A 24,377-nucleotide genomic window follows, 5' to 3' on the forward strand; every position below is an offset into this window, starting at 1 on the left:
TTCATCTGGAAAATACACATAATAGTTAAGCTTGACACTTCATTTTGGACTTTGGAAACAGCAGCTGACAAAACAATCCCCACTCAAGGTCCACTCGTTTCCTTGTTCCGGAGCTGTCAACCATATCACATGGACTTCATCAGCAGATGAAATTTGCTTGGATGTCATGTCACTTTATTATTTTGAGCACTTTTTTGGCTGGTCATTCATGTTGACTTAGGAGTACCCAAGTTTAACACCTCTACAGAATACTTTTCATAGAGACTATTTTTTGATGAAAACTGATCACAGTGTGTTCTGTAGTTTATCCAGAAGACACGGTTTCTGAAGTTTCTATTTCATTTTTTTAAAATGTAAATTTTCGATGCTGTGAGCACCACAGAAACATTCCATTCACCTCCATTGAATTGGGGTTAAAGCGTAACTCTCGCCAAAATGCATTTTTCAATAATAAAGTTCTTTGGCCAAACGACCACAACGACCACATTTGCCGAAATCCTTCACACCTAGTAATAGCGTAATCTGATCAGTATATATACCACATATGAGTCTCTCGATATCACAGTCATGGTTATCCTCTACAGTCACGAACTTTTACATTAGTCTCTATTATTTTGTAGCAAAATTACTTATTCAGATCAGATGTTCAAAAACGTAAACGTGCATGGTTTTAAATAAAACAAATCTACCTGCATTTCTTTTATTTGAATATTTGTTTGCAAAAGTTAAAATGAAGCAATGCCTTCTGGGAATGTCAAGACAGAATTGAGTAGACCGCGTCTGCGTCTTTATATACACGGTCTGCCTCAGAGTGGTTTTTGGAAGTTGAAAATTGGAAGTTGGAAGCTATACTGTTGACAAAAAAATTAATCGAGGCATCAAGCGACACGGGGGGGGAGGGAACTTAACCTCAGAGTCAGTTACTATGGTAACAGGGCGTTTTCACACCGACAGCCTTTAGTTTGGTTGAATCGAACTAGAGTTTGTTTGCCCCGCTGGTGCGGTTCGTTTGGGCAGGTGAGAACGTGGCAATCGAACTCTGGTGCGCATCAAAAGCGGACCAAACAAGCGTACCAAGACCTGCTTGAAGAGGTGGTCTCGGTACGCTTTCATTCGAACTCTGGAGCAGTTTGTTTGTGGTGAGAACGTGATCCGTACTCGAACCGCACCAACTATATGTACTCCGCAAGTCTGAGCTAATGTCTCCTGTAGTCAGGAGAGTAGTTTGCAGAGTAGCAAACTGTAGCAGCTTGCAGTGTTTCTATCACAGAAATAGACTGCAGTCAAGCTTCCCGTCCGTCACTCGTATCTTCGTGGTCAAACCAGCTGCCGCTGAAATTGGAGACAGACGCCGGCAGAGCAGAGCGAAGTCTCGGTGACCAGTGCAGACGTAGTCACATCTCTTGCGAAACAATGTCTGATAATTTTAATGAAATGAGCTGGTTTGACCACTAGACCAGAACACAGGACCTTCTTCCTGTATTTACTTTCTTGCTCCCGCCCCCAGACATAGCCGACCAATAAGAGGGCTGGACGCTCTTGCCTGATTTGTAATGACGCATTTTCGTACGCTTGGATTTTTTCAGGTGTGAAACCAAACCAAACCAAACCGACCGAGGGCAAATCGCTCCAAGTTTACTAACTCACCAACTGATTCAGACCGAAGCAAACGAACTACAGGTGTGAAAACGCCCTGAGTCTGTGAACCTAACCTGGTCGGGAGCAGGTTTTCTTCTTTCAGTCTCCACCCTCTGACACAGCATTCTTTCATTTCCTCATTCATTCATTCATTCATTCAGTCTGTATCAGGCGCATTTTAGACCAGTTTGTTATCTGCATGAATAAAAAAACAGGGTTGGTTTATTAACCATGTTAGGCAGCCTATAAAACGTTTTTTTTTTTCTCGAACATGGCATTTCCTTTTGTCGATGATCCTGTTGATGAAGAAGCTGTATTACTTCTCAGGGAGTTAAACATACATCTGGAGATGATATTGAGGCCCCGACTATAGATGCATTTTCATTTCCAGATACTAGCCTACCTATTTGAGTGGTATCGTTTTTCTTCCCAGTCTATCTTTTATGTTGCCTACATAACCTTATCCGTCCTCATATCACTAACGTCACCCATCGTGAACATGCTCTACATACCAGCACATTCTTTGTGTCGCATTACGTTTAAAACGGCAGTTTTCTTTACAACACTGGTGAGGCAGAGCATTTTAGTAAAGCCACTGTAGCAAAGAGCCGTCAGAAGAGTGTGACTCGCTCCATTTTTGTAGTGTTCCCTGGACACAAACCAGTAAGAGCCATTAAAAAGGAGTTCCATAGTATTGCAGGTGAATGATGTAAACCCTTTGAAATAAAAGATTATGAATTATAATTCTGTTAATGACATTAATGACTGCAGCCTCAGAATGGGATTAGTAGGCCTAATGCTTTTTCACCTGCAGGGTTGCACCTAAATGAAATAGATTATAGGTTCAATACCATTTCACCAGTAATTAGGGGTCCAAGCCCGAGTCTGTAAGAACGGGCAATAGCAAAGCTATGCCGTTCATACAGCAGGGCTGTAGAACCCTATTGTTTTTCTACTGATTATATAGATTATATAGATTATATATATATAGATTTGCATATGCAATATCTCTGCCACGGTAAAAGCAATCACCACGAAACTTGTGGTGCTCGTTCGGCATGCGGCTCTGAGGCGCTGTACCAAATTTGGCGAAGATCGGCCGTTAGGGGACGCTATAATCAACGTAGACCAGTTTTGGCCCTTTTACTCAATTTTAATGGGATATTTGCAATGGAAATGTACCACAGACCTTGCAGCTCACACTTCTCAATATTCACTGATGTTTGCCTCCTACCGTCAGGTTTTGGTTTTCATTTTTGCGTGCTCCTTTGGTTTTTTACAATAAACAAACTTCTTAACCCACCTGACAAAGTTTCTACAACCTTCACAGTGGACAAATGCAACTCTTTTCTCTCACTTTTTAAATCCAATATCAACACCATTCATAGGCAGCGATACCGTGCAATTAAACATTGCAGTTGGTGCTAAGTGGAGCGTCTGTCATAGCGTGATTGGTTATGTCGGTGGCATAGATGCTTAATTTCCCACGAAGCACCCACGGAGGAAAACATAAATCGGCGCTTATGACGCCATTTGCAACAACTTGACCACCTCCCCTGCTCCTTCAACCACCACACCTGCCTCCCCCCTCCACCCTCTCGGTCACTCTCTCATTTCTCTCTGCTGTCTCCCGCGGTCAGGGGGGTTAAGAAGTTTGTTTGTTGTAGAGCATTCTTAAAGGTGGTCCGTATACGCTTGGAGGTGAACTGGTGACCGCTACGTTTGCAACGGCGACGTACCGCAGGCGTCACGGCCCGCGCCTCTCGATGTTTAGCGACATTTGCCTCCCCGCCGCCCGGCTTCAGGTTCCGCTTTCGCGCGCTCCCCCGGTGCGTCGGGGGCGACTGGCGTGGGTGGCTTGGGCCCCGTCATAACTGCTTGCAGTTCTAGTATTATACTTGTGATTAAATGTGATATTAATAGGCCTACACTATATTGGAACTTATGCATTTACTCTAGCAGCAATTTTTTCCCACGCAAATTCTCCCTCTTTTTGCTGGAAATATCTTAATGTAAAGGGAAACATAGATTACAATCCAAATATAAAAACATAATGGAATATATTACAAAAGGCTGTCAGGCATTCTGTATTGCTATTTATTCTCCTGTAGATCGACTGTCCTAATTATATCTGAGTCAGCACATGTAGCCTCTACAGGCATAATTTACTCCTCCCTCCTCTTTTGCGTCTTTTGTTGGGGAAGTAACCTCCTTAAATGTGCACATGACAATTATTTACCTCAATGACACATGAATTCATTTTAATGAATTAATAAACCCCTGGACTGTAATATTTCAGATGTTTGAGCAAGATTTCTGCTCATGTTCAAAACATTGTGCACATTCAAAATATAACTCATCTGTGCTCTCTGAGATTTGGAGGAGTCGTGATATTTTGAGAAAAATAAAGTTATAATAGGCTATTACAAGAATAAAGTCACAATATTTCTGAAAATAATCTACCTGCATCATAGTCTGCTGTGCATTACGTGATTGCTCTGCTGATACGGTAGATCTCAGACCTTCTGACAGACACAGAGCCCCGTTTGGGTCTCTGGTCTCTGAATGAGAGAAAGTTTAGGGAAGTGGCTGAATGCTGCTCTACATCGGGGGTGGGAAACCGAAACTACTGCAGAAATACACGGAGCACAAATGGGACACATCTGCCGCAGCATGCCCACAGCAGAGCGCGTCCTTTATAACCTGAAGCTGCACAGACCACGGAAGGCGCGCTGCAGCAGCTGGTCTGTGCCGCTGCTCGTCTCCGTTTTTAAAGTGAGAGTGGACACTAAGCAACGCACAGGACTGCTTCAGAGCTCCGTGTGTTTGGGAAAAGTGCTTTATTTGTAATTTAAATAATGGTGCTGATGATTTTTATAGACCCCCACAGGTGTATGATTTCATTGCTTTCATGGGAGCTCATCCTCTCTCTATAGGAGCTCAGCTCCCACTGGCTCCCACATAATTCGAACCCTGGCTGTTCTGGAAACAAAAACTCAGAGTTTCCCATCTCAGGGTAAATCAACTCAATCACTCAATCACTCAATCAAAGTTCAGGGTTAGACTCAGAGTTTGGTAAACCTCCTTCCTGAAACGGGCCCCTGAAGAGTCCATCATATTTTTTTAATCCTCTGTGTCCTCCTGGGCTACTAGCAACTGTGTGGGGGAGGGGTGGGGGTGGTGCGCAATCACGGAAGGCTTTCATCATGTGAACGCGGCGACAGAATTGTAGCATTACTTAGAATTCCTCATGGGGGAGACAGAAACTACGCACTATAGCTTTAAGATGGTTAATGGTCTGACCCTATCTATGATCTTCAGCATGCATTCATGTATTCTCTTTCTTACATGACTGTACCCTTGTGTAAAATAATACATTTACATGATAAAGCTGAACCTCAGGTGAAAGAAAGGTGGACAAAGTTTGTTGGGTTCCGCCTTCCTCCCTGATGTTCAGTGTGCTGTATCTTATCTATAGAGAGGAAGACTTGATAATGTGGCACAGCCCTCCTCTGTGGAATTTGTCAAGGAACTTCCTTTGATTGTTTTTTCTTTCCTTTCTTCTTTCTCGTCACTTCTTCCTCTTCTTTCTTCTGTCTTCCCTCTCCTCCTCTTCACCTTCAAGCGGGCTGTCATCCCCCCCACTTGTCCCTCATCAGCAGTACACCCAACTCGCCCCACTCTCCCAGCTCCCATGACGGGGATGGGGTTGTGTTGCAGTCGCCCTGTTTATGCAATCCCCCTTGTTTTGAAGTGACAGGCCAGGGATAGATATGCAATATTAAAGAGAGGCCTTATGAATTTTTGACATCTAATTAGTTGCTTCCCCGTTAACATATCGTGGCTCGCGGGGGCATGGAGCGCTCCGCCGGGGCCCCTCTGAAGTGCAGGGCAGAAAAAAAGGGGCCCGCTGCCACATCTAATGTATTCCCCTCTAATGTAAGTAGTAATCATAGCACTAAGGTTAATTAATGGCCCTCCGAAGCCCTGCTTCCCACAGAATATCAGGCCTGTGGTATCACCGGAGCACCAATTAGAGGCTTTTTTCTGCTCCTGCTTCAAATGTTAATGGCCACTGTTTCAGGGCCGCAGAGCGACGGGGAAGAGGTAAAGCGCTAAGGTGATTGCCTGAAAAGACTTTATGGATGTTGCACAGGCCAGCAGGATGTGTCTGCACTGTGGCACACAGCCACACCGAGATAGTCACACACAGCATCAATGTCCACATGACTTTAAAATCCCATTTTCAAAAGTAAGTTAAAAAAGGACTGCTTCAGAGGTTTTAACGTGTTTTAAAGGTGCACTGAGTACACTTTTTTTGCTGCCTTATTGCACAAAATGAACATAATCTTTCTGTAGGGGGTTGGCAATTGGTTGTTAATCAATACCATTGATTCAGCAATTGTGTGTCCAGCTGGTTGTCCAAATGTAATACCTTTGTGTTTGGGTGCCCCTTGTTTTGTCTGTCAATCAAACATGAAGGGACAAATCTGACAATGCAAACAAAGAGCCATGCATCGATAAATCTGGAAAGTACAAACCCAGTATATAAAAATAAATGGTTGGAATACAAGCAGCAGTTTAAAGGGCTGTTCAATCAATTTAGTATTTTAATGTCCTTAAAGATGGGGACTCACAAGAGACAGATTTAAAAAAGAATGGTCAAAATCGAAGAAGCAGAGACATCCAGACTTTTAGTCCCCATTAGCATCTCTTAATAAGACCCTCCCAACCTAGCAAACTTGGCGTGACCAGTTTGTAACGCAGGCTTTCTTTAATAAACATTGAGCCTCCAACTTGAGTTAAATATGTTATAATAATGTCATCATCAGGGTTATTTTCTCATAACTGAAAAAATTACTTGAGAAACAGAAAAGTGGTATATGCGGGGGAAATCTATCGTGATGAATGTATGAATAAAGTCCTTCTCACGATGGAAGTTTACCTTCTCAGTATTACCGTCAGTGCTGCCACTGCTGGCTGGAGCATACCAGATTTGTCAATATACAGCCCCTGATGAGTGATGATACTTTCTTTAAAATAAAAATGACCAATAATGATCCCATTACATTAGGGTAAATGTTGCAGGGCTGGTCAGCTGAGATTTCTGATGTGAGTAGTAAATCACTGGCATGTCTGAGACGCTTGATGGAACTGAGCCATTGTTAGCTATATTTATTTGACTTGCACCTTCTGCTACGACAAGTCAAAATGTCTCCTGTAAAAAAGGACGATTCACATAGATCTGATGCTGTGATGATGTGATGGCTGTTTGCGCACGGCTAGAGAAACAACAAAATCGCCTAATCAGGGCTTTGTAGGTGCTTTGTTTATAGCTAGCTAACTACCTTGCTACATCCATGAAAAATATTGAAAGAAAAACGGATGAACGAATAAATAAATGAGATTGGCACAGCTGTACAAGTTTGTTGACCTACAGAAATACTGTAATAACTTAAAAATGTAATTGTAAATATTTTTAGACCCTGCTTCTAATTGGTTTGGGTAATACCAAAACCCCCCTCAACCAAACAGAAATGGGCTAACATTAGCATGCAAGGCCATTCTTAATGAATGAAGGGAGATGATGATGGCATTATTTTTATCAGGTTTGTGTTTAGGTCCATATTAGTCTGATAAATTCACCATATCATAACTGGTGTTCAAACAGATAACTCATTGCCAAATGATTTTTAATTTTCTAAAAGCTGCCTTTACATACACAACTTCACCTTCCTTTTAGCTCTGTTTTTGGTCTCCACTGACTCTTCTGAGGGAAATATCTATCGCTTTAGCTGCTAAATGCTCCACTGTTCACCAGGTAGTTGCTAACTGTGTCTGTCTGCTGTTTTCAGGCTTGGGCAGGAAAGAATGAGCTGAAAGAGGCTAAAAGCTGGGTTTTGACCCATTGTTCATAAAAGAACTTAAAAGTCATTCATTATGTAGTTCTCATTGGGGCATTGTTTTCTGAGAAATATGCTTTCTTTCTTATACTCAGGTGTTTTTGGGCAACCCGGTCTCACGCCAGTTCGTGAAATGGTCACGTTATTTTGATTTATTTGTGTACAGGTCACGATTTTCTTGTTTATTTCATGTACAGGTCACGATTTTCGAACGTGAACATTTCACGAAATGCCATGACACTGGGCTGCTCTGGGGGACGCAACAACGGGAACACGAAACGCCACACGCCGGCCACAACAACGGGACGGTTGTGGTTAGGAAAAGAAGAACGGGGAAAGGTTGTGGTTAGGAAAAGAATAAGGAACTGCAACACGCGGGACGCGATCCCCGGTCTCCGGTCTCCCATCCACCACCCCGACCAACCTCCCTGCGCGGATTTTCGCCTTATCAATACTATTCGCTACCGTAATTGTTCTGTGATCACAAAATATGCTTCCCATTGAAATACATTACTTTAAAATTTGTGCTCACCACACGAAAATAACGACATTAACGTGTTCAGTACACAAATCAATAGATTCAATAATGTGACCATTTCACGAACATTTCAACATAAGACTGGGCTGTTTTGGGTGAAGTGAATGAGTAACTTCACCTCATGCCCTCATCAAACAACTAACTGTCAGAGTGCCTATGAGCAAGAACTTAAACCTCCAACAGCCCTGCTGCTCAGTCATCACCAGTAGCAGACTAGTTTTACTGGGTGGCTCCCAGTATGAATGTGTGAAGTGTTTCTGGAAAACTGCACAGAGCTATGTCAACTTTCCCAGGTAAATAAAGGTTAAAAGAAGACGTGCACACACACACACACACACACACACACACACACACACACACACACACACACACACACACACACACACACACACTGTCACTCACAGCTCAGCTCACAGGCCACATAATGATGAAGTGACCAAAGGTGTGGAGTGTGTTGCTGTGTATGTGGAACCTGGGCACCACTTTGATGTGGAAGTGTCAGTGACTCCCTCGTCCCGTCTTCCTCTTCTCTCTGATGCTCTCCCCCTGTCTCTCTCCTCTCTGTGCCTGTATGTCTCTCGTCCATTGTCCTTTGTTCATATTTGATTCCCATAGGTGCTGCTGAAGTACAATAGGCCTGGGAGGCCGGCCACCACAACTGTGGAGTGAGTGAATCATCTCTCCAGATTTCCTTGGAAACCGGTTCCAAAATTAGATTCCAAAAGAATCATTAAAATATTTAGATTTTGGTTCTGCTTATTGGTTGCTAAACAACTACACATGGCTCACACATGAAGTGGGCGACACTGCGCAAAGCGATACATATTGTTTTTGTTTTGCTTGGCATTATGGGAAGACCAATAGGAGGACAAGACCTGGGTAAGACCAAGCACCATGGACTGCAGGTTTTCTTCTCTGCACACTCTTTACACACATATCACACACACACACACACACACACACACAAACACACACACACACACACACACACACACACATACACACACACACACACACACACACAAACACACACACAGTTCAGCTCACTTTGCCACTTTGTGGCACTATCTTTGTGGGGACCCGTCATTGACATAATGCATTCCCTAGCCCCTTACCCTAACCTTAACCATCACAACTAAATGCCTAACCTTAACCCTTACCCTCACCCTAACCATAACCTAATTCTAACCCTAATCCTAAAACCAAGTCTTAACCCTCAAACAGACCTTTAACCTTGTGGGGTCCAGCATTTTGGGCCCACAAAGCTGTCGGGACCCCACAAGTATACTGGACTCCTGGTTTTTGGACCCCACAAATATAGTTAAACAAGAACACACACACACACACACACACACACACACACACACACACACTACACACTACACACTAAGCTATACTCTTATAACGCCAGTCTCGACCCAGTCATATGTTGTTTATATAGACCGCCATTTTTTCTATGAAGTAATCAGGGCTGCCTGTGTCTTTCTTTGCATGGCGCGCTAGACTCCCAGGCCTGTGAGTAGAGACAGACACGTGCAGAACAGAGAGAAGTCTCTGAGAGAAGCAGACATAGTAACATCGCTCATGAAGCAATGTCTGGAAAATTATTTAAATGAAATTATTAAATTTTTTTCAAGCAATGGCCCGATCGGACAACTGGCTGATTGTATTTACTGGCCCGATGTATGTTGGACCCTGTGTCATTTTGGCGGCTTCCTGAATTACCTTTGTTTTAAAATATATTATAATAGGTTCACATATATTAAGATTAAAATGATCAATTCACAGATGCTGCCTAATATAATTATTTGAACAGCACATGGCTATTATAGGCTTTGAGGTTCCAGGCAGTGGATCTTGTGTCGACGGGTTGCAGAACTGTAGTACTGGGTGGCAGTAAGAGTGGCGGGGTTGGTTTAATTTTGTGTGTTTGACATCTATTTTCCATGTATGTTTGCTATCTAAACATAGACCCAGGTTGGCCTACTAAAATTCCCGCACACCCTCTCCATCGGCTGATCATATAAGCCTAATGTTCGGGCCGTCCACACCAAAAACGAAAACTATAACAACAACGATGTGAGCATCCATGCCGATGAATGATTAGTGGCGCACATACATAAAACATTAATGCAGCAGACGTTGCAACGTAAGATTGCAGGAATGTCACTAGTAATATAGTAATTTTATGAACCTAAAAATAAGGTTATTGTCTACAGGAAGACCTCCGTGCTGCCGACACTGCCATGCACAGAGCTCCAGAGAGCCGGGGGATGAGGGTGACCAGGTAGGGGGGTCAGATCTGTGCACAGCACCTGAACAAAGACACGTCACCGACAGTATGATAATAACATCCCAAACATCGACTCTCAGTGGCTTCTGTGACATGAGAAATGCACCTTCGTATTCCTGAGTGCTACGGTTCATATACTTAAAAGTTAACTATTTCATTTTCTATTTTATAAAGGCAAGAAGGTAAAATTATTAGCTTTCAGTGTCTCTATCGTTTATCAAATTAGTCTCTGAAAGTCATCCTGACAATATCGTTCGCCTTTGACATCATTGTGGCTGTGGTGTGGACAGACACACGGACATGCGCGCAAACACACACACACACACACACACAAACATGCACACAAACAACGCACTAAAACACACACTATCCCAGACAACTCTTGGCCATGATCAATTAACTGATTATTCCTTTGCGTTGGCTGGTGATTGGCTAATCAGTAAGGCTATTAATCACCTTCTATCTGTGCTGATCAGGAGATGCCTATCCTGTGCTCTCAATCAGGTCCTCATACATCACACGCCCTACAACAGAGGCCTGTACTACGAATCAAGATCAAGAACATGCCCTGGATTTCTTTCAGTTACCCGGCTTCACCTAACCTAACAACCGCGGTCCTGCATAAGCTGTGTCACGACGGTGGTTAACAACTAGTTCAATCAACCCAGGGTTTCCCAATCCAGCGACGCACGTTCACATAAAAGAGGCGGTGTTTGCACAGCACGACCAATCACAAACATCTACCAGAGCCGCATATTTTACATAAGAAGAGCAAACTATAATTCTACATAAATATGAAGAACACAGAAACAGTTTTACAGGCAAAACGCAAAACAATCGCTGCTTCCTAACCCAGGAAGGAAAGCTGGCAAAAAAAGCCAACGCTGTAAATGCGTAACGCTTATCAATATCACTTCCCCATCAGTCAGGCACAAGATCTGACCATAATTACACTTGTGCTTTCCATAAACTGTCGTTGCCTTAGCCTTTTATTTCAGCTGCAACCCTGGCAGTGGTAAGCGATCGTGAGAGCAAATAAAATATATAAAAACATAATTCAAACCAATGTGCGCATTGGCAACATATGGCTCAAGAAGCCAACAAATAGCCTGTACGTAATTCCCATAAAACAATACCCATCAGGGAATGTTAACGGGGTTGTCGGTCTCTAAATGTTTTAACTTTTCTGAGCGCACCTCTCTCTCTCCACCCACTGAGCTCCACCAGATCGTCTAAGAACCACCGTTCATTCGTGCATTCGTCATCGTTTATAAAGCATATAAAGCATTCGTCATCGTCAGCCAACCATATAACTGAGAAGATGATTTCCCTTAATGACAGCAAGGATCAAACATTTGACAGACTAACATTAATAAAACACAAAACCTGTAGGCTCCACTGATGACCAAAGTGAGGTAAAGGCTCCTACTCCATACGGACTCCTGCACAGATCTGATAGTAGGAGAGGTCAGAGGTCATGTCACGCCGTTATCAACCGAGTATTGATTGGTCACCGGTTGATCTCTAATCTCCAACATAACCTGCTCCCGATCAGGTTAGGTGTTCAGCATAAATTACCACAGTGACTGAACCCGGTAACAAGTGATCCACCGTCGTGATACACAAAACCCTGGGTTGAACCTGAAGTTACATCGGTAACGCCAAATCTTGCTTCGTAGTACAGGCCTCACGTGTGGTTCAGGAAGGAATGAAAACACACACACATAGTGCTCAAATTCAGTTCTAGAGAGCTGGCAGAAATTGAATTGGAACACTGTTTTAATGGCAATATTTCAATTCAACCATTTGCATCATTTCAGTTTAGAAGTGCTCAATCCGATTGATCGTCTTGGGTCCCAGGCAAACAGAGTCTTCCTTTACTGTTGACCCTTTCTCTAACTGGGATTGTTGGTATTGGTACTGGTAGAAGAAGTAGGCCTACTCAAGTCTAAAATAAAGCTGGATAGTTTAATGAATAATAATGCGTCATATTTGAATTGCTGTGTTTCGTGAGTAAAATCGGAGTCTGCAACATAACCAGTAACATTTCTCTGGTCGGGTGTGACCATGTTTGGAAGTGCAGTTCTGGAGAAACCTGCAAGCAGCAATATCGCAGGCTAAGCGGGCCGCTCCGTAGTTTGTGAAATCAGGAAGCGAAGCAGCAGTAACGTTGTGGATGGCTCGCAGAAACAAAGCACCCTAAGCAGAAATGGATAAAAGAAAAGGGTCTTTTGAATGCGAGTTGGGTTTCAAAGCCCTTCCAGATAGTTCTCGCCACAAGACTAAAGGTATTTGCATGTACTGTCGATGAGAACTGAGTTACCACTGGAGTACGTCCAGTCTCAAACACCACTTGCTGGCCAAGCATTGTGATGTAATGCACGAGGTCCGTTGATTTGTGTTGAGCTGCTGTTTAGTTATCCTTTCCAAGTGTAAAGTGGGACACTACATTGTGTTAGCATTACTGGTTAATGTTCCATTCAGGTCCATGTGCCCATCTGTTGTTGCTTGATGGGCTTGAGTTTGCCATATTATGCTTTCAGCATATTATTGAGCATACAGTACCTTTGAGGTTATTCTGGAGAATATTTAGACAGTATTTGTCATCGTTTTGGATTGTTGCAATAAGGATAAACATTTGCATAAAGAAAGCATATTTCAATTCAATTCAATTTTATCGTCATTGACAAACATTTTGTTACATATGTGCAGGCACATATGTAATAAAATATCCGCTCCCATGTTGATAAGAGCATTAAAAATGTGAATAGCATCCCTTTTAGAACAGATAGAAAATGTGCAATTCATTTGTGGTTAATCACGAGTTAACTATAGACGATTAATGACAGCCCTACTTTAAACCTATCCTTCAGGGTAGCTTAATCAATAATAATGTAATAATGCATTATTGTTAGTGTTTCTTAGGGGGCTTTCAGACCTACCTTATTTGGTCCGGACTTTCGGACTTTTCATTTTGATCTGAGCCAAAGAGCCACGAGGGTGGGAGGGGGGGGGCAGTTGGAAATAACTTACGAAAATTCCAACACCAGAGAGAGGATGTCTACGAACCAATCAACTTCTAGTGTTGGGAGACGCAGCCCACGTATGTGGTGACGGCAGGACGTAGTTTTGTCATGTATAGTTCTTTAGTCCGCTTGCATAACTGCAGTGTGAAACCAAAACTAACCGGATCAAATGTGTACAATGTGACAAAAACATGAACCTTGGTCCGGACTTTCAGGTGTGAAAAGGCCCTTAGTCATAATTATTATTATTGTGTAGTCATAATCTGAAATTCGCAAAGCAACTAGTAACTCATGTTGTCCAATAAATGTAGTGTAATAAAAAGATTTTTTGGTTTTTATTAGCTTCCAAAATGTAATGGATTTGAAATATAAAGTAGCATAAAATGGAAATAATCAAGTAAAATAGTACCTCAAAATCATACTCAAGTACAGTTGAGGAGAAACTTAAGAGTAAACTTAGAGTAAATGTTACATTCCAACACTGACAGGAATATAGTATGAGTAGTTTAAGAACACGTATACTGAAACAGTTGAAAATGGTTCAGTGGTTTGAATGAGTTCTTCACATCCGCTGGCTTTATTTTCACATATTTCCAGTATAATAACTTGTTAATTACTAGATGTATTAATAAGAATGTCAGTCAAAGCTCCCTACAGCATGCTGTCAGTGTGTTACATCATATTAGACACAGGGGTGAGGAGCCGAGGAGCAGCATTGTGTTCTCCAATCACTGCCTGTTTCCTGAACGCTCACCTCATCCCATGCACTTCCTTCTCTCTGCCATAATATTCTTTTTTGTTATTCCCTCTCTCTCTTTTTTTCAATTAGAGTCAATTGACCTGACAGAATTGCCGGCAATTAAATGATTTTTGTAATGGTCCTGGGCTAATTTGCCTTGGCTTGTCAGCTGTATTTTATGTCGCCAACCCCCCACCTCGCTTACTCTCTCTGGCACATAATAGCTTATAATTTCAAAATCTTTACCCTCCGCTTCCTTCTCAATAAATCGCAATTACAGGAAGTTGTTAGAGATGCCTAAACTCCCCCCACCATCCCCATCCCTGCCGCTTTACTTTGTGCCGTCAGAGATATTTTTATATTTTTTATGCAATTGACAGAGCGGCAGAGAGCAGCAGAGGAAATCTATTTGTTTGCAGAGCCTTAATGTAATCGCGCTTCATGTGTGCACACTGAGTCCAACTCTCCTGGGCTCCAGCACATGGAGAAGTTTACTCTCTGCGTATTGCTCATTAAGGATATGATTTTCTGGCAGCTGGTCTTTGGACGTAATATCTTTTATTCCCTCCCTAAAGGAGAATTTTAAAGGTATTTTATTTACCCAAGAGCTGCGTCGATGGATCTTTTGAACAAACGCGTTCTGACCAAACATCCTGATGAAAAGGAAAGGTCAGCTGATGGTTTCTGTTCCTTTTCCGATCCCGTTAGTGTTTTGGAGCCTTGGCAGCAGGGGTCGGTGAGAGAGTTCGCTGACCCCCATTCCCTCCAAGCCTCCACCCATCCCACTTTGCTCCTGTTTCTTCTCATCAGTCATGCTCAAACCCCGACCGCCACGCTTTGAGTCTCCTCATAAAATATGCAAATGAACTCCAAATGAAATACCTTTTTCCTCGGTCTCTCCGAGCTTGAAGGCCTTCCATCAGTTCAGTGAGCCCCCCACACCCAACACTAATCATCTCTGTATGTAATAACTCCAGAGGCGAGCATCTGCTTGCCTCCATAACACTCCACTGATCTCCCCTCCACCCATTCCACATTCCCTCCCCCTTTCCCCATCACAATCTACATGTATTAGGTCGTAATGACTTAGCGGTTAAAAGCAAATAGATGCCAGGGGACATACAGATGCCCCCCCCTCCCCACTCCCCACTACATTTCTCCTCACACACACACACACACACACACACACACACACACACACACACACACACAAAGACACACACACACACACACACACACACACACATACACTACCACTATTAAAACAAACACACACACACACACTGATTCCCAACTCTGGCTGCTCAAAATAAATGGTGCGGAGTGAGAGAAGAACTGAGCCCTATCAATCACATTTAGTGCAGAGGCGTTTGTTATCAGAAAGTGTGGCTGTCACCCCCCCCCATTCAAAGCCCACAGGGATTTGGGAGGGGGTAAAGTTTGTTAACTACTTAGCAAACCCTGTTGACAGCAGCAGTGTACATAGCAGGCAGTAGAGGAAGTAAAGCAGGGGGGGCTGGCTAACAAGAAGCAAGCAACAATGGGCTTTAACCAATTAGCTCACTCTCACACGTGTGAGAGTGAGCAAAAGGTGGAATCACTGCACCATCACACTAACATCTCCCCTAACTTTCTCCATCTCAAAGTTGGAGTCTTAATGATGTTATTTTAGTTTAGCGAAGGAGCAGCAGAGGCGGCTGATCGATGGATATTTTGCCGCTTGATAACTCTATTTCCTCACGCAATCTCATTTCAGTAAGCATAAGTATACCGATACTGGGCCCTAATGGCTGCGCGTGCTGTGCTTAACACAGTTTGAAATGAATAACCCCGCTAACAGTCTCATAGCCATTACAAGCAGGACTTAAATGATCATTTGGGAGGATAGAACCACTGATAGCGTTTCTGAAATTATTGTAATATCATTTTCAGTTTGCCTAAATCATTCTAATGAGATGTGCCACTTAGCGACCATGCTGGAGCTGAAATAAGGCCCTGTGTTTCAGCTGTGACAAACACCGTGGATGTAAACGGCTGCAGAAATATGGCCGCCCACTGCTAGAATAAGTGTTGGCCTCAGTGTGTGTGTGTGTGTGTGTTTGTGTGTGTGAACAATTCTATCCAGCTCTATTTACGTCGCACGGCGATTCCTCAAACCAGCAGATCATTTTGTTGTTGCTGTTGTTGTTGTTGATTGAAGCATTTTTTTTTCTAAGGATACAAGCGCGCACACATGAACACACTCGCAAATGGGCTCAGGAGAGAAAGGGAGACGGATACATACATTCAGTTGGATCAACAAATAAATTATTCACATTGATATGACAGCAGATGTTTGGGAGGCCGTGATTCAGCGGTGGTCTCCGCTGCAACTTTTGATCAGAAATTCAAAAACAGGCCCTGTGTGGCCGTCAGACGGCTGGATGGGAGTCTGCGCCACTGCCCCCCACACATCCCCCCCCACACACCCCCGCCTCCGCCGTCTTCACATCCAAGATATTTGTGAGGCCATTTGTTTAAGGCAGCCGCTTTGTGGGGAGGCTGCAGAGCACAGCCACATGGTGTTATCATCCACTAGGAAAACGCTTCACCTCTATTTGCACATTCATAATACTGTAATGAAGGCATTCAAGTTATACATAGTAACGTAGGGAAACTCAGACAAGCAGTAACTCTCTTGGCTTTCCAGACAGTCTCAGGCAAATTAGGAAACTTTACAGAGTGACTTGACCCTGGGGGGTAGAGGGGAGGTCGGGATGGATGGGTCAACAAACACCGGAGAGCGCTGTTCATTTCCTGTTTCCAACCAAGAGTCAATGCTCTTTTTTTCTTCCCAAGCATGTCCACCATTGTTACCTAACCTTAACCAAGTGAATATTATTGTAACCATGACGATGAAGCTCCCTTCACTTTGTCTCTTAATTTACAGTAGCTATTGTGCAACAGCCTTATAGGCTGCTAGGTTGGTTACAGACTTCCAGGAAAGACAATTGACCAACTCTGTGGCTTCAGTGTATCCACCTCACAATGTCAAATTATAAAGGGAAGCAGTGCAGGGTGTGGCCCCTGCTGCACCTGCACCATCATTTATGTACAGCGTACATATTGATATGTTTATGGTCTATAAACATATCAATATGTACGCCGTATCACTAAACTGGAGTGTAAAAAGAAAGCTAAATGCATTCCTATTAATACATGTATTTTCTAATTATTCTATTTGAAAAACAATAGAGGAAAGGCCATTATTTGTCACTGTCTCTTTAAAGCCTCATTTCCTTTTTTGTGGCAGTGTGTGTGTGTGTGTGTGTGTGTGTGTGTGTGTGTGTGTGTGTGTGTGTGTGTGTGTGTGTGTGATTGGGGAGGGGGTGGTGGTTTCAATGGGATTTAGTCATACTTAACTCGCAATTGAGGGTCCCCTTACACCACTTCCTTCACCCAGACACCTTTTTCATACACGAGTGAACCATTCATATTCCATCTGTTCCAGCTCTCACTCTTTGGGGAGGCTGTCAATCTCCGAGAATCGTGTGATGTGAATGGAGGTGGGGGGGTGAAGGGAGGGGGGGGGGTGCGGCAGTAGGCCGGGGGAGAGACAAAGAGATTGAAAAAAGAGAGAGAGAGAGCGAGAGAGAGAGAGAGGAGTTGTGGTAACAGTGAAGAGCGAGTGGAGAAAGAGAAAGGAGGCTCAGCACCAGCGCTGAACTCCTGGGACCTTTCAGAAAAGCTCATCGCACATCAGTGTCCCGCCAAGCCACCGCCACGGAAGAGAGAGGGTCAGGAAGTGGAAAACAGGATGAAGACTGAGTGAGTGAGTGAGTGAGTGAGTGAGTGAGTGAGTGAGTGAGGGAGTGGGTGGGTGAGTGAGTGAGGGAGGGAGGGAGTGGGTGGGTGGGTGAGTGAGTGAGGGAGTGAGTGAGTGGGTGGGTGAGTGAGTGAGTGAGTGAGTGAGTGAGTGAGTGAATGAGTATTTGTACTGTATTTAACATTGTTGTTGAGTCTACATTGACATTTTTCTTTTCCTATTTTGAATTTGGATCCAGTCATTTTCTACATATCACATTTAAGGACACATGAAAGGATCAAAACTCCAAATACATTAATACTTTCTGACGTCCTTAACCAGTCTCAAGCCCATTGGTTTACACTCATTATCTAAATCTTTACGCTCACAATATGTTCTTTCATTTTTTTTTCTTTTTAGCCCAGAAATTTTTCAGAACACTGAACACTGGTCACTGTGTGTGTGTGTGCATGCAGAGATATCAGGTTGTGATACACACACAGAACTTATTAGAAGATACATTCACTGTTGGTTCGGATCTGCACATGGGATTTGTTGACAAGCAGACAAATGTGGAATTTCACCAACTTGATCCTTTAACAGAATGTCCATGCTTCATGCTGGAGGAAGACAACTAAAGAACTTGTGGCAGCTCTGGTTCTCCTGCTGCTTTATTACCACCTTTACTGTTTCTCCTCAAAAGTGACAAATAAGTAGAACACTGTACAGTAAACAAGGAGGACAGTGTCACCAGAGGTGGTTCGTCACAAATATATCGTGTGTTTTTTTTTTTTTTTAGTAAAAACATCTGGGGTACTGTAGTTATTAGCAAATTTTACTTAAACAGGAGCAAAATGTTTTCACAAAATCATGTTGGCTCAAGGGCAACTTACTAGCTTTTTCCAGGCCTTTCAACTGCATATCACAGTCTTCTCATGAGGACTGTGAGATGCAGTTGAAAAACTAAAATCTCCAGAAAAAAAGCTATTAAGTCGAAGTTATTGAAGATGATTCTGTCAAACTATAATTTCCAAGGTCAAGATGCTCAAGACTAAAATGACTTTGTTAGGGACTATTTTAAGCGAGGGATTACAAACACATTTGGTGCTTACTGCAGCAGGAATGTGTATGTCAGATTGACTTTATAATTTAGGTTGAAGAAAAATGTAAAATATCACCACCTTTATTCTTTAAAGTGGACCTAATTCGCTCTATATACTATTTCCAAAGTGGGTCACATTTTCAATAATGCTAAAAAGTTCAAATATATTGTTTTGTTTTTTTACGACAAAAACTTTCAGCCACATATTGTGGCCTTTAACAGAACATAGTTTGTGCAGTTGTCATAGAGAATTGATGTTGTGATGTTTAAACATTTTGTTGTGACATTTATTGGGAGTTCTGTGACTGATCACGGAGCCTCATTTTACCCTTCTTTATCTTTTGATTCCTACCAATCCTATACTGCTTCGTTACCGACAGACACAGATCGAATATGAGTAAGAGGGAGGAGAGTGCAGGCAGGAGGAGGATGTCAAGGATGTAGTAGGAGGGGGGGGGGGTTCTGTGTGGCCGGGAGGCAGCACGGAGGCGACACATCTGTCACAGTATTAACTTTCTGCTCTGTGGGGCCTGGGTGTCAGTGCTAGCTGCTGGGGCCCGACTCCAGCCATCCTGAGCTCAGATGGAGGAACAAAGCTGCACAAAACAGCCCCACAAGGAGCCCAACCTCTGCTCGCCAGAGTAAAAGATGGAGACCCTGCCTCCCCAAAAATATCCATCCTGCTTCAAAGCTTAACTATACTGTACCAATCAACTCCAATCCATACTCTAGCCACAGTATCCTTACATCATGGCTCAAGATTGTTGCATTGTTTTAATGCTAATGCTTGTCTCTAGTACTCCAAAAACTGATTTGTTTCAGATAGATAGATAGATTCTATCTTCTCAGTGAGATGATTTTTCATTTCATGTTTGGAATTTTTGTAATGCAGTAATATATATATATATCAAGGTCATGGATATAGACTAGTTCCAGCACTGCTGCTGGCCACCAGCCCACTGTGAGCCCCTGTGCTAGGCTTTTTGCTGGCTGAATTTGAGTTGCTACAGCATCTAAATGAAGGTGAAGTATTCTGTCTCCTAGTTGTAGTTTAGTTTCAGTTTTTCAGAAAGCTTTTAAAAGTTTTTTAGTTAGGGCCAGATATAATGTCTCAGAAGTATGTAGCTACATATAGGTACATACAAAATACATGGTCGGAGAATAGCCTTAATGTTTATATTTTAATCTTTGTGCTACTAGTCTCTGATGTCAAGTATTTATGGCACAGCCCCATCTCATGTCAAGTCTGTTCAGTTTTTTGTGGTTCAATGTCACGAGAGATGTTGGAAATTCATGCTGTCTCCTTTCCGTTCAGTAGTGAAATATTATAGCTGAAAACTAAAACTTAAATTCATTTCTATTTTACATTTGTATTAGTTTTTTAACCTTGCAATATAGTTTAATTATTGTTAGCTTTTTCTTGAAGGCTTTAGTTTAGGTTTACTAAAGATATTTTCACTGCTTTTCATTTTCATTTACTATAATAACCCTGCTTTGAATTTACTGACATACGTGCGACTATTTCCTACGACTAGAAATTCCACTGTCACAGGTGCTCAGTTGTTTTGCTCCATAATACCTTCATACTCACAGGCCCTGGGAAGCCAGTAGTGGAGCCACAGCCTGTTCTCATGAACCATTCGTTCATAAAGCTACGAAAATGAAGCACTGTAATTCAAAAGCATTCCACGTTTTTTGTTGTTGCTGTATGCACCCCAATGACTGCTGCTGTATAAGAACGCGGCTGGCCGCGTAGGGAGGAGGTCGGGGTAGATGTGTGGGTCATAAAACACAGGACTTTCAAGCCAGGGAGCGAAGTTTGCTTCCTGGGGAAAACTACAGACTTTCACCCAGGAAATGCTTGGGATTCCTTGGGAGTGTTTTAATCTAAACCATGATTTTTTTCCTAAACTTAAACTAAACTCATTTTGGTGCCTAAATTTAACGTCGCCGCATAACACTCACTTTTTGTTGCCTAAACTTAACCGTAATGTCCGCCGAAACAACCGCCAGCTCTAGGTGCTCTGTACCCGACTCAAAGTCACCTATTCTGAGGTTAACTGAACCACCAACTACCGCTGATACGACGGAGCACCATGCGGAGTACCATGCAGAGCGCGTTGCAGAGCTATGTAGCAGCTAAAGACATCTCAGTCTCCTAGTTTCGTAGGATATCTTGCGTTTTGGTGTGCATACATTTTCGTACGATATCATTCATGAGAATGCGTTGGGAGCCACCAATATGCTTGAATCAGAAAATATGCAAATTATTTCTTCTTAAACCTACATTGTGTAATTTTCTGAGTTGATTCTTAGCAAAAACCACTTTGTTCTTTTACAAATATGTACTCATCCATGTGTAATTACTTCCACCAACTAATCAAAGTATTCTCGTAAGTGTAGAATCTGACATTCCGAATCATTCAGAATACATACAAGCGACTCACTCGAATGACGGAAGCCATTTAGTGCCTCCATCTTTAAAATGCATTAGCCAAAGAGGGACATACCTCCGCATTTCGCCCTCTTACATCTATTGGCACTGTGACGAATGCCAGGGGGAGATTACTCGCCAGGGAAGCGGAAAAGAGAATTAAAACGACAACGAGACAGGCAAAGCAACAAGACCAAAGTTAATATTGGAGTGGCTAGAACAGCTGTGTGTAAACAATGGAGATACTAAGAGATCATTTTGGGTTCGGCCACCGTAGGAGGAAGGGCTAGAAAGTAATATTCATTTGGTTGTTAAATACAATTTCACCGCTAGATGGGAGAAATTCTTACACAATGTAGCTTTAAGTAAAATGTTGGTACTAATGTATAAAATGTCCGCCAGGTTTAAACTTAAACTTTCTTTCTCTACTGTGATCGTTATGTCTTTAAAAAAAACTGATTGGCATGACTGCAGGAGCTCTTGAAAAAGTAAAGTGTAAAGAGTTTAATTCAGGCACTGACAGAAAAGGCCAAGTGCTCTGAAAATGTTGGGGGGAAATGCATTTGGAGCATGCTTTTCAGTCAAAGAAAATGCTGGCACAGTGGACATATGGATGGATACATCTTGTTCAACTGAATAACTACTTTATTAAAGTAAAACAGACTTTGCAATACAAAGAAATCGTTCTTGTTAAAGTTAAGTTAAGTTAAGTTAAACAAGAGCATCTTGTATACCTGGAGTCAAGACATTTAAATAGTGTGAGGCTTTGAAGATGTTTCAGGACACGGTTGGAATACAATTAAAGATAGAAATCTTGAAGAATTATACAATAAATACATACTATACTAATACTATACATTACAATAAGGAAGTAAGTGCATTGCTTGGACAATAGAAGAGATTTGGATTGTTTAATGATATTTTCACTGGACAGCCTTTACTTGAACACACACACACACACACACACACACACACACACACACACACACACACACACACACACATGAAGCTGATCCCTTGGTCCACTAAATAGGCATTTATTACCCAGTGCTCTGATCCCAGTCTCTTGTGAGCAGCATCTGAGCATCTAATCTCTAATGTCATTATGGTCACTTTGTCCAGGGAACGGCCCTTAGTGTCTCAAATCAATAGAGCCTGTTTAGTGTTCAATCTCAGAGGTGCTTTCTGGCCAGACAGCCGGGATTTGTTTTTCACTGTCTCCAGGGCTGAGAGGGCCTGGTATGGCCAAACTGACCCTGAAGCCCTGCGGCCCTCGACTGGCAAAAAGCCTCCTGCACTGACGGTCCTAGATGCGTGCCCTGAGGGACACCAAGGTCACCAAGCTGCTGCCTCTAGCACTGAGCTCCAGCTGCTGGGGTTGTTGTTTTTGTTGCGCCTGCTGCCGCTGTTGTTGTTGTTGTTGTTGGTGTCTCTCCCTCCACCTCTGTCTACATCCCTCCCTTCCTGCCTCTCTATCTATCTCCGGCCTGCAGTGCATAAAGAAGCCCCATGAATTAATGAAGATGAGCAAGGTAATTAAACGTGGTGGTAATGGCGACACAGATCCTGGGAGGGTTTCAGAGGGACAGGAGGTCCACATGGGGCCTCGGCCTGCCTGCTCTGCTATTACCCTCCTCTCTTCCTCCATCCCCCTGGTCCCCAGGTTGCATGGCACACAGATATGGCTTGATTGGCCTGCTGGGCACAGGGAGGAGGAGGGTTGGTGAAGTTGGCACCCAGGGGAGGTGGAGGGAGAGGCACGATGGAGGGGGGTAGATTGAGCTCAGGCCTCACCTGTGGCCCCGGAGCTCCTCCCTGGATCCCTCCCCTGGCAGCCAGGTCACGCTGCGTGGTCCAAACACCCCCTGCCTTGGGAGGAGAGGAGGAAAACAACAGCATGGAGGGAAGGGAGGTGTAGAGGGAAGGATGGCGGGCATATGGGAGGTAGGGCAAGAACCATAGGGACACTTCCAGGGATTATGGCCCCACGCTGGCCCACTGCAGCGCAGCCTTGATGGACGTCTGACTGGCAAGCACTTGCCCTTTTATAAGATATGATGCTTGCCGACCACCTCGACCACACGCAGCCCAGCAGCTGGCGGAGGCCAGCAGACTGCAGCTTTCACTGGTCACTTATCAGGGTCTTAGCATGCCAGGGCTTTGTTTTAACTACCTGTTTTTACCTCAATTACCAACTCTGCTCATCTTCACACTCATCTAGGCAGTCAATAAGACATTATATAAAAACATGTTCAAAATGTATAACAATAATTAATAACTCAAAATGATGCTATATAACCGTAATGAAAACTGGTCTAACCATTAACAAAATGCAAAACATCCATACATTCATGCACTTGAAGGATAATTCCAGTTTATCACAACTTGGGTTTTACTTCCATAGTTTTGGATATCATTTCTCTCTTCATCATCAGTCATTGGACTCATCTCGTTTATTACTAAGATCTGGGAATGCAACACCATTGCTAAAAGGAAGTGCATGGGAATAAGTAGATCAAAGGGGTTTTAAGTGAATCCCCTGTTTAACCAAACATATTTGGAAGAGGAAACAAGGTGAACAGTTATTACAGTCTGTCAACATCCATCGCAGTTTACAGACCAACCTTCTGCTTTGACCCATAATAATGCATTCTTTCTCAATCCCTTTTTCACTCTGTTCTACATAAATTCACACACACAGGCCCATCATACATATGCACAAACAGGACCTATACACATGGAGAGATGTCAGAGTGAGGGGGCTGCCTCACAGGATGGTTCGGTGCCTTGCTCAAGGACAGGCAGTGCAGAGGAGGTGAACTGGCACCTGTTGAACTACTGGTACTCTTTACCTACAACAATTTTCTTTTGCTCTCCACCTAATCCTGAGAAAGATATGTCTGTTTAGCTGCAAATGCTG

This window comes from Sander lucioperca, chromosome 18 (assembly GCF_008315115.2).
Source record: "Sander lucioperca isolate FBNREF2018 chromosome 18, SLUC_FBN_1.2, whole genome shotgun sequence".
Lineage (NCBI taxonomy): Eukaryota > Metazoa > Chordata > Actinopteri > Perciformes > Percidae > Sander > Sander lucioperca.